Source organism: Rhea pennata, chromosome 3 (assembly GCF_028389875.1).
Source record: "Rhea pennata isolate bPtePen1 chromosome 3, bPtePen1.pri, whole genome shotgun sequence".
NCBI lineage: Eukaryota > Metazoa > Chordata > Aves > Rheiformes > Rheidae > Rhea > Rhea pennata.
In genome coordinates, this window is record NC_084665.1 from 34,235,416 (window position 1) to 34,246,053 (window position 10,638).

Consider the following 10,638-nt stretch of genomic DNA (forward strand, 5'->3'; position numbering starts at 1 on the left):
ACTGCCTGATCTCTGACACTGGATTCTAGAGAACATGATTTAGTCCATTCTTATTTGAATATCCATGCTCCATGGATAGAAAATACTTACAGCTAGAGATAATATCATTTTCTGTCTAAAAGTGAGAAAACTGAAATTATCAATACATATGTAACCGGAACTCATAAGTGCAGGCTCAAGGCCTGATAAACCTGCGTTCTTAAACTACTTCTTTATTAAAAGTATAGTGATATTGTATGAAAATGTTAATATATAATGTCAGGGCACCTCCAGTTTTTATTTTCAGTAACTATTTTCTTAGATAATGCTCTCATTTCACAGTAACTTAGCTTCACTAACAGATGTGTAAATCAGGAAGAGTATGCACCTCTGGAGATACCTCATCAGATGTGAACATAATACACACCACTACCATAAGTAAGCAGGGGATGAGGCAGTGAGGATTTGCTTGCTAAATTTTGCCTCCGTTTAAACATAAAATATGTCATGAAGGGCACAGTTGGACATTTATAGCTTAACACATGTCCCCCAGTAGGTACATGAAGCTATTCTAGATAAGCCCAGACACAGCTGGAAAACAATTCATGAGTCCCCCAAGGAAAATTTCACCTAGTCAGAAAATGCATGTTTTTTCTCCCTATAACTTAGTAATGGTGACTGCCAAAGACTTTTTAACATTTGCACAGACTAACTGCCTGAATCCTGCTGATGATGAAAAGTCAAGCTTTGTACTTCTGTCATTTGCAACACATTTTGGGGCCTCTACAATAGAGCCAGAGAGATTCACTCATTGGGATGTCTGACCCTCAGGGCAGTAGAAGTATGAAACAAGCAGTAAGGCCAAGTTCATATCTCAGTAGGGCACAGTTGGAAGACAGTCCATACTGGCAGGATCCTAGCACGGTTATTACTCTATCTCTGCATAACAGTGCAGGAGGATGCTGACAGATCAGAACACAGGCGAGAACAAAACCCACCAACTGTCTCTCTGTGCATTCAGCTATTAGAAACACAGTTTAATTGGTTCCCGCTGTATACACGGCTGCAAAAGTAGCAAAGGACTAAAGTCTCCTTGTGTTTGGTCAAGATCTTGCTTGCTTTCATCTGTTGTGCAGATGCTGATGGATTCGCATGCCTGGAGGGGGTCAGGACTCTGCCAAATAGATTTAAACAGGGTACTCACAGTCCAGACATCCCAGCTTAATGGTCAGAAGTGACTCAGTGAGAAACCAAGACTGTCTGCACTCACAGATGGCCCCATTCCTGGCAACATTTGTAAGGAAGAACAATATCCTGGCATACCCTCTCTACAGATGTATGCTGTTTCAATCTAGCAGATAAACCTACTGTACCTAGTGAAGGCAGATCTCTTAAAAACAATCATTATCAGCAGTATCCAAGTTTCAAGTTCGCAGTGTAGGTGAAAACCTACAGAAAGGGTGGAGAAGATGAAGAACTGGGGAATATAACCAGATGCTCTGGGTAGCCAGAACAGAGATATGGAGAAAAGCAGAGGGAAAAAGAAAACAAAAGAAAAAAGAAAGAGGAAGGGCACGGGTGGGAAGCGAAGGGAAGGGGCAGGAAGAGAAGATAAAGGGGCAGGGGAAGGAGCAGGGGAAGGGGAATACACTGTCTGCAGCAGGGTGATTTGGTTGCATTCTGGGAGAAGTGTAAATTTGCTGAATATGTGGTTTGTCTATTGGGTGAGAGTACACTACATCATGTAATGATGTTACAATATTTTTGATATTGATTATTATGGCTTTGTCAAACTAACACTTCAGAGGACATGAAGATAACTGAACAAAGTGCAATGAATTCATTGAAATGCAAGTACAGACTCCCTGTCAGGCTGCAGGCAACTGAGTAAGCAGTGCCTCAGTTTCCCACAATTCTAAATCCATTAATATTTGTAAAGTGCTCAGAAATTTTCCTAAGGAAAGCACTGAATATAGAAATAGTCAGAAATATAGTCAGAATATAGTTAGAAAATTTCTGACTTTATAAAATCCCTTCTCCTTATTGTCACATATTTGTACCGCAGAAGACTGCAGACAAGAAAATATTCTCATGGTTTAACTCCTAATGGTTAAAAAAGAACAGTTCACTCAGATTGTGATGGCTCCATCAGAAATGATGTGGCTAATGAGTATACAATACCCAAAATGTTCAGGACTTGATCTTAAATCACTGGAAAGAACAGAACCTACTGTATTTGTAAGCTAATGATTTATTGACATGTAAGGGACTTAGTAGTTGTAACATTGTTGAGGAATAAAATAACTTCATGTTAGAAGGAAACCATGTTACATCTCTAAAAGAGTTCAGGAAACTTCATATATCAATCAACAGAGGCAAGGATGCTAACTTACATAGCTCCATGGTAGTTTCATTCCATCTTGAGAAGGTTGTTCCCTTTGACCTGAGAAGAAAAGAAGCAGAGCTGGCAGGGTGATACAGTGCCACAAGGAATTCCTGCACATTTCTCTTACAGCCTTCTGGAAGATTTAAAGGAAAACAGATGACAGTGCAGGACCAATAGTGTGCAAATAGATTAATGATTTTTCAAGACCAGTCTGAAACATCTAAAAATAACATTAATTTTTTAAAAAAGTATGGAGTTTTCTTGGAAAATGGAAGCACACAAAATATTTGTTATTCATGAAAATCTCAGCAACAATCTATCTATGAGTAAGCCTTCTTGAAAATATTCAGAGAAATATTTAATTTTTCAAGAAAATGCAAAACATTTCCAAAAATGAATGGAGAGTTTTTTAGCAAATGAAAGCCTTTCTGCAAAAGAATTGTCAGTGTTTGTAATCCACTTTTGAATTGGGGAACATCCAGAACTGCTTGTCACTTCATTTCACTGACAAAAAGATAAAGATGGTGCTAAAAATGAAGGTGTATGTTCTCATGTATATTCTTGACACTTAAAGGACTCTCTAAAATTTGAATAAACTTGTAGAGGCTTACAATGTATCTGGTCAGGCCCTGCAGTCCGTATCTTAGGAATGTAACTGTTTTTCTCTTGTACAACAGCTATCAGAGGATCTTCGCAGTGTTTTCTCTCTCAAAGACCACAGGAATATAAAAGTAACTACATAGGTTTAGATCAGAAGTCCATCTAGTCCAGTATCCTATCTTCAGTAATGGTCAGCTGCAAATGGTTAGAAAAAGCATATAAAAAATACCATATATAGTGTGATCCTACCCCCGCTCGATCTTTTTAGCTGTTTAGGACTTGGTGATGGGAGCACAGCCAGATTATCATGTTTAATAGTTACCAGTGGACCCATCCTCCAAGATTTTTCATGTCTTCCCACAGCTTTGTCTCAGAAGAAGAGAATCTTGCCTCATGATGTTAAAGCCTTGAAATGCAGCCTTGCACGACTTTTTTTACAATGAAACACAACCTTCATTGGGTTAGTTGGCAGAAATGTTCCTTCTCCCCACAGTGTGTGTGTATGTTTGTGTATTTAATTTATGAAAATTTCCTGGGAACACATCTTCAGACCAGATTTTAAAAAGCGAAACTGGACCTGAGCACTTGTTTCAAAGATAAACATTTTCCTACAAGGTACTGAGTCAATTTCAGTCTGTCAAGACTTCATGGCTCATGAATTCAATTGTTTAAGCAGATAAAAGCATTTCCCTTCTCAGCTGCAAACAAAGTAAAAGATCCTCAAGTCAGGCTTGTTCGCTGCCTTGAATAATAAAAAGAATCAGAGTAAAAATGACGTCTCCTTAAAAAAAAAAAAAAAAAGTATGAAGGAGACAAAAAAGATGTCAGTTTTTGGTGTCAGGGCCCTCACTAACAGGCCTTACTGGCCCTGCCCAGCCTCACCTGAGTCTCCAGCCACACAATCTGCCCATGGGCCCGGAGCCCATTTCAGCTGAGCCCTTGGCCTCCAGGCCCTGCCTGAGCTCACTTGGAGGACTACCAGTCTCCAGCTCAGCCATAGTCTTGCCTATCCCTGGCCATGCACCCCTTTGATCTGACCCTAACTCACAAGCTGTTTTCTTGGCCTGACTTTGGACCTGCCTCATCACCACAAAATTGCCTGGAGATCTAAATTCTCAGCTGAACCTCACCACAATCTCTGGGTCTGCCCTGACTGCCTTGACTGGCTGACTGACTTGACTGTGAGACTGAGCTCTGGCTGGCAAGGCCCCTGCCCTGCCAGCCATGTTATCCCCATCAGATCCCAGCTCTGCATCCCTTAGGGAGTAGCCAGACCTTGCTGCTTCCTGAAATCTGGGTCTCACAGATAAGTTTTACTCCCATTTCAGTGAAGAGTTGAGCTGGCATATGTGTTGCCTGCATTTAAGTCAACTTGCAGCACTGTGAAGAGAAAGATACTCTTAACAAAAACAAATGTGAACTTCAAAGCTCTTGAGCAGAAATATTAACTTCAGCAATTGCTCCTTTGAAGTCAGTAAAACTGGGAAGTGAGCAAGTACTTGTTATTCAGGGAGAGAATCTATTCCTTCCTTGTTGCCAAGGTTTTTTCCCAGTTCCTCAAGGCTACCTCTTTCCATTTTCCTGGAGTCTAAACACATCCTTCTGATGTCCAGCTCCACTCCTTGAATTCCAGCAAACCTTCCAATCTCCTTCTAACTCTTAACTCCAGAGAATCAAGATCTCTAGTATAAAACCTGCAATACACTCAAAATAACTTCCTGGCTAAAGTCCACATAAGCTTCTCTTCATTTGGTTCGCTACCCCATACTGTCCCAGTTCTAGAAAACTCCTAATATTGGAAGACATTATCTGACTCCACAGAGATCATCAGACAAGCCAAAATCTCAGTGTTTAAATACTATATGAAAAACAGTTTGAAAATCTAAGTCTACCATGGCACATATAAACTGGACATAAAGCCTAAGGGAAATACTCTGTAGCGAAAAGCCTATCTGACCATTATCAGGCATAGATTTATTAACACACAGCACTAAGAAGGCTTGAGGCTGCACGGCCAGTAGCATTGCTCAGTGAGTGAGCTGCACGTTATGTGGTTATGGTTATGTGGCTGCACCGTTCTCAGCAAATCAAAGCTGGACACTTCCTGGACATTTCAAGAAAAACAGAATATCGGTATAGGCGTGGCATCTCAAAGCTCACAGGAGCTTCTGGCAACATAGGACACAATTCCTCTGTGACTCCTACTGCTGCAAGTAAGGAGTAATTCCACTGACTTTCACAGAGTTACACTGCTGTAAAAAGCATGTGAGAAGAGTCAAACTCGTTGTGTAGATTTGTCCAAGTCAGCTGGCCAACATTTCAAAAGCAGCTTATAATTTTGGCCATCTCAGTTTTCAAGTATCTTAGTACTTTAGCAAGACACTAAAAATAAAGAGCCACAATTACAGGTCACTTTCCTCTACTTGGGCCTCAGTTTCTCTGGATCAAATTCTGATATGATTCAAACTTACTTGTAATTGAAGTTTGGAATAAGTTTCTTAAACAAAAGACTTTTGCTAGTATGAATGAAAGCAGACTTGGGCTATCTATGCCTCAGGTCATTCTTTACCAGTCTGACCTCATACCTCTTTACTAGTACCCAAATGGGCAAAATCCTCAGCTGGAATACATTTGTTATAGCTGCACAGGAAGCCTCACACCTATTTACACTGGCTGGGAATCCATCCTGATAAAGTTCATTTGCCTAATTTACATAACAGTATGAAATTTAATGAAACCTACACAGAGTTTGGAAGATAACAAGTCCTCAGCTGGATAATAAGTCAGAGTAGTGCCAAACAGGAGTAACTCCACTCTTAAGTGGAACTGCAGAAAGACATAAAGTAAATCAGATCTGCTGTGTGTTAGTATACATACTGAGTCTTACTACTATCAGTTTCCTGCAAATGTATCAACTCAAAGGGGTATGATATTAGGCAGTGTGATAGGAAAGAGTAAAAAGCTTCAAGAGACACCACTGTCCATCATAAACACAATGAAAAGCATAGGAACAGACATGCATTCTGTTTCATCTGATCAGAAACAGAGAGGTGAATTTTCTTTTGGTTTAGGAACATGCTGTGCTTGCCTGGGGGCTACAGGGGCAGAAAGGGGGAGAGGGTCAGATCTCCACAGGACTGACCTAGGTTTGAAAATTCACACTAATTAAAGAGCTGAGAGCCAAATCTCCCACACATCCTTTCCATAAATGTCAGGAAATGGTGTCCCCTGATTGCTCAATAGCTAGGTCAGATGACTGGCCTGGAATGACTAGATGTGTTTCTGGGATTATACTGGACCTTGGGGAAATTTTATGGCAAGTAAGGCAGATGCAGCAAAACCAGAAGTATCTGGGTGATGCCTTCGAGAGGCAGTTCAACTCTAGCAGTACCACCCTGCCAGTATAATACAGTCGGTGCATGTCAGGTCCAGACTCGGTAAGAAAAAATTTTGCCACTGAGATCAAGATGAGCAGAATGATCTCCATTATACATAAGAAGCATAGCTAAAATAAATAGTGGGTTTAGCAGCCAAGAAGTGATAGCGTGGTAAAGCCACTAAGATATCCAGAGAATCTGCTTACTCAGCTCTGTGAAACCATGAGACTGCACTTCATAGCATACAATACAGACTTTTAAAACCTCAGAGTTGCACTGTGACTGCCATAAGCTCTAACAGGCAATTGCTTTCTACTCCACAAAGTAAAACTGATAAGACATCTGCCCTGTCTTCATTATGTCCGCTTTCCAAGCTCTCCCTTCGTCAGTGTCCGCCTATGGAAGAACTAACAACTCTCTCGCTGATATAACCTCCAAGCTCAGGGATACTGAGCAATAGTGATGCATTCTTGTGAGACATCCTACTTATCTCCTGTCAGATCTGCAGCTCCATTTCCCAGTTCTCTTCTCATCCTTCCCCCTAGTGTCTAAATTTCCCCTGAACTGTGGCTAACAGCCCAAAAGCCCACAAGTACTTTCCAACTTGCAAACCCCTGTAGTGTCACTCCATAATGGGATGTTGAGGTAGAGGAGAGAGAGAGGAATAGCGAGACAGATGAGAAGGAGTCAATTTAATATACCCCAAATCTGTAGTTATCTCTTCCTTAATCCCCCTCTCCCGCTCTCCCAGTTATCACTAGCCCCAGATAGTCCAATGTTGACTAATGCATTTCAGACAGCCCAACTGCAGAACCAGGTAAAAGTGTCTATTGCTCCTACACAGTTGTCTTGGCTGTGACAGCTCTCAAGCTTTTATTAGGGCAAATAGGTTCCTTACAAGTTACTAAATTTTTGAAGTATTTTTTTCTTTCACATTGCCAGCCAATGTGATTAGTTCCTAAGAAATGGAAGCAACTTCTTGGAAAAGGAGCTGCTAGGCTAGCAGAAATAGAACCTAATAATAAATAAATAAAGGAGACAAAGTGAATTCTGATACATCATGGCAGAGCAACCCAAGTCCCATATCAACACCTTCCAAGACTGGAGACTTCACTTCCAGCATACACCCTGCAAGATCTCACTCTGTGAACACATGTTCCCTTACACAGTCAGTATGTCAGTATGGCTGCATTTTCTCCAGCTCAATCTAGCTTCCTTTGCATGGCATCACATTGCTCAGCAGGGATTAGCCTTTGAACACTTGCCCAGTAAAGTCTACCCCATTACATTAGCCAGCACAGTGGTTGCATCAACCACTCAGGCATGGAAAGGGTTATTTCCACACTTGCTTTCAGCACAGAAAACCTGATCTGCTCAATTTCATTTAGCAGGGGTGATCCCTGTAAAACTCCTCCCACCCCATCCTCATCCCCATCCTTTCCTACTTTACTCCTTGCTGCAGCAATCAACTCTGCCAGCTCAAGAAGAAAAATATTTGCAGACTTATTTCATTACCAAAACAACTCAGCCCAGGGAGCACTGACTCGCAACAGCCTCTCTTGCGACTGCTTGCTGGCTGAAGCCAATTACCAACACTACAGCGTGCAATATTGTGCAATTCACAGAGCTGCTGCTCCTCATCCCGTCTGTTTGTTTATGTTCAAGGGCGTCATCTCTCCTTCCAGCACCTGCACTGCAAAGAGTTTTCTAAAGTTCCAAGGGCTAGCTAAGGAAGTCAGCCTTGCTCAGCAGGCATGAAGCTCTTCTATCTGCCTGGGCAGAAGAGCTGTTTCCATCATGGGTCTCATCAGAAAAAGTGCCACTGACAAGTACTGTGGACAGCTGTCCTCCAAAATGCTCCAATCTCTGCTGCGGGAGGGAGTGAACAAGGCACATCCAAGTGGAAGAAGGCAGGAGGAAGTAGGGCTAATTATAGGAATGATAAACAGCACTAAATTTTAATTGTAAATAAACACAGCCCCAGTGAAAGCACCTCATTTCTGTGGGGCAGGCTTGGTAATCTCTGGCCTGCTGAGGTTAAAAAGGAAGAAAGAAAGAAAGAAGTCACTAGATTTCCTTGAGGCTTGCACAGTGTGTCTGTAGCATTACCTCTGCAGGTTTTTCACAGGAAAGACTCTCCTTTTTTTCCAGTAGCTGCCTCCTTCAGGAGTGATCCTGTTACACCCAGTTTCTGCATGTGAGAGACACCTCTTTCATCTGCAGAAGCAGTAAGCTTTTTGGAGAGCCCCTAGTACCAGACTAGCATAGGCTCAATGCACCTAGTGTGACAGAGTGGGACATCTTATACTCCTGTCAGGATCTGCTACCATCAGTAGCCTGGCAAATAGGATGAGACAGGACTTCATTGTCAGGGAGTTAGGAAGCTGCCTGTCCTCCACAAGAAGAAAGAGGAACTGCTTGCTGCTAAACATGACAAGGGATGAAAGAGTTAAAAAAGAAATCTTGTATTGTGAAATGACCTAAGGATGTTGGTTTTTTGCCTAGGGCTTTCATGGCATTTTGCTGCCCTGCTACTAGAATATGAAGGCGCTGGATTTCAGTGGATTTTTCAGCCTCCCAAAGATACATCCTTTCCTCTCTCTCCTTCCCCCTTGCACTCACACACATAACAGACACTCCCATCCACATACAGAATGGTGCAAAAGCCTGCACTGTTAGCCCTTCTGTGTACCTTTGGGAGAAGCAATCGAGATAAACCTGAATCCTGTAGGCTTCCAAGCTGACTTCAGGTTGTTTCAGAGGAGGAAAAAAGAAAAAGCAAAAGCAAAAGAGAAAAGGAAGTAAGCAATGCTTGCAAGGATTTGTTCTTGAAAATGAGCAAAAAAATGAAGAGTTGCTGCAGCAGCTGCACTTACACTGTAGTGCCCATGTCTCTGCGCAGTTCCCCCCGTTCTGCAGTCCTATAATCCACACAGAGAAATGCTTGTGCTGCTCCTCTCGCTGCCTGTGCTATACTGTAGTGGGACTAGGACTGCTGCTTTCAGACCAGCCTCTCTCTCCAAATCCTCTGACGTCAGACAGCCTCTAAGAGATATTTATGGCATGAATGGTCTAAAAGTTTCTCTAGGTAGAGCCTAGATTGCAGTTCTTTGTGCTTTGTAATTTTTGCACTTTTGGATAGAAAAGCCCTCCAAAGGGTGTCAGAGAGGAAACAGAGGGGAACTACAGATGTGGCTGTGTAAGCCTCTGGCAAAGGACAATCCCTGTTCTTTTCTGCTTGTATATTATACCCACACCCAGGATGTAACTATCTGCCATGTGAGTGCCCATTTGGAAAGTGGTACTTTCCAACTTCTCAACTGCAAATGTGCATTGCACAATTACTGTTCTCAAGCCTGGTAAAGAGGCCTCCCACACACACGCTCCTAGTCCACAGCCCTCTGTTGCATCTAGGCTTTAACTGAATTTAACTGAAAGAGCAGCAAGACATCCCTTCTTAAGTACTTTTTCCACATGCTCTTTCAGTTTTGTACTAATCCCTTCCAGCTGTAACATTTTCCCTGGCATGTGGGTCAACTTCCATTCTAACTTCAAAATATCTTCTAGAAGTATCTCGCCTGAGATGAATCCCAGATCAGAAAATTCATTTGATCTTTGATCTCTATTATGTTCTACCTATTCACCTTTCTATTCCTGTTATTTCTTTGGTACCTGCTCACTTATTGTATAGTATGACACAGTTCACCTGCTGTGAAAGCCACTTATGGTGTTACCTAAAAGAGAGGCTAGAGCAAAAACTGAAGTATTAATGTTAAGCAGCACTAGAAGAGCAAAATGGTCTTATGGCATAATCCTGCCGAGGCAAGCGATGATGAATTTGGACTGATAACACCTCTTTGTTCTGCATTTAGGATCTGAGCTTAACTATAAGCCTATAAGCATGAGCAGTTCCATCTAAGATACGAAGACACTGAGGTGTGGAAGCTGAGCAATAAGTTTTAAAAGTCCTTCAGTGAGCCTTGTCTGATTTCAGAGCTTTTCAAAAAATTCAAAACTTGTTCAATATTTTCTAGAGTCTCCAAATGTGCTTTTATACAAGCAACTGGTTTTGGGGTGGTTTTTTTATAGTCCTTTACTTCCATTTGTAAACAGATGAAAGAAGTGTCTTGATACCACTTTTAGAGATGCAAGTGCTCTTTCAAAATGTAAGGCCAAGATTTTTTTCTCTCTCAACAACTTTCTGGCAGAGCAAACGTACCATCTGAGGCAGTGTGGATTAGTTTCTTCATAAGCATACGTTTTCTTCCTTCTGCTCTACTATCATAGCATTTGGAG

The 10,638-nt window shown here is 41.7% G+C and overlaps 1 protein-coding gene across 4 annotated transcripts in view; it reads right to left on the minus strand.

Moving 5' to 3' along the window:
• Positions 1–9,312, minus strand: part of DAAM2 (dishevelled associated activator of morphogenesis 2) — a 212,752-nt gene extending 203,440 nt beyond the window's left edge. For 3 of the 4 annotated variants that reach the window (XM_062571966.1, XM_062571961.1, XM_062571963.1), the window contains exon 1: positions 9,219–9,312. The gene's annotated coding sequence lies outside the window, so the exon portion shown is untranslated. Of the gene's footprint in view, positions 1–2,372; positions 2,423–9,218 lie in introns of all 4 variants that reach the window. The other variant, XM_062571962.1, reaches the window with a different exon arrangement.
• Positions 9,313–10,638: the final 1,326 nt, after the last annotated feature.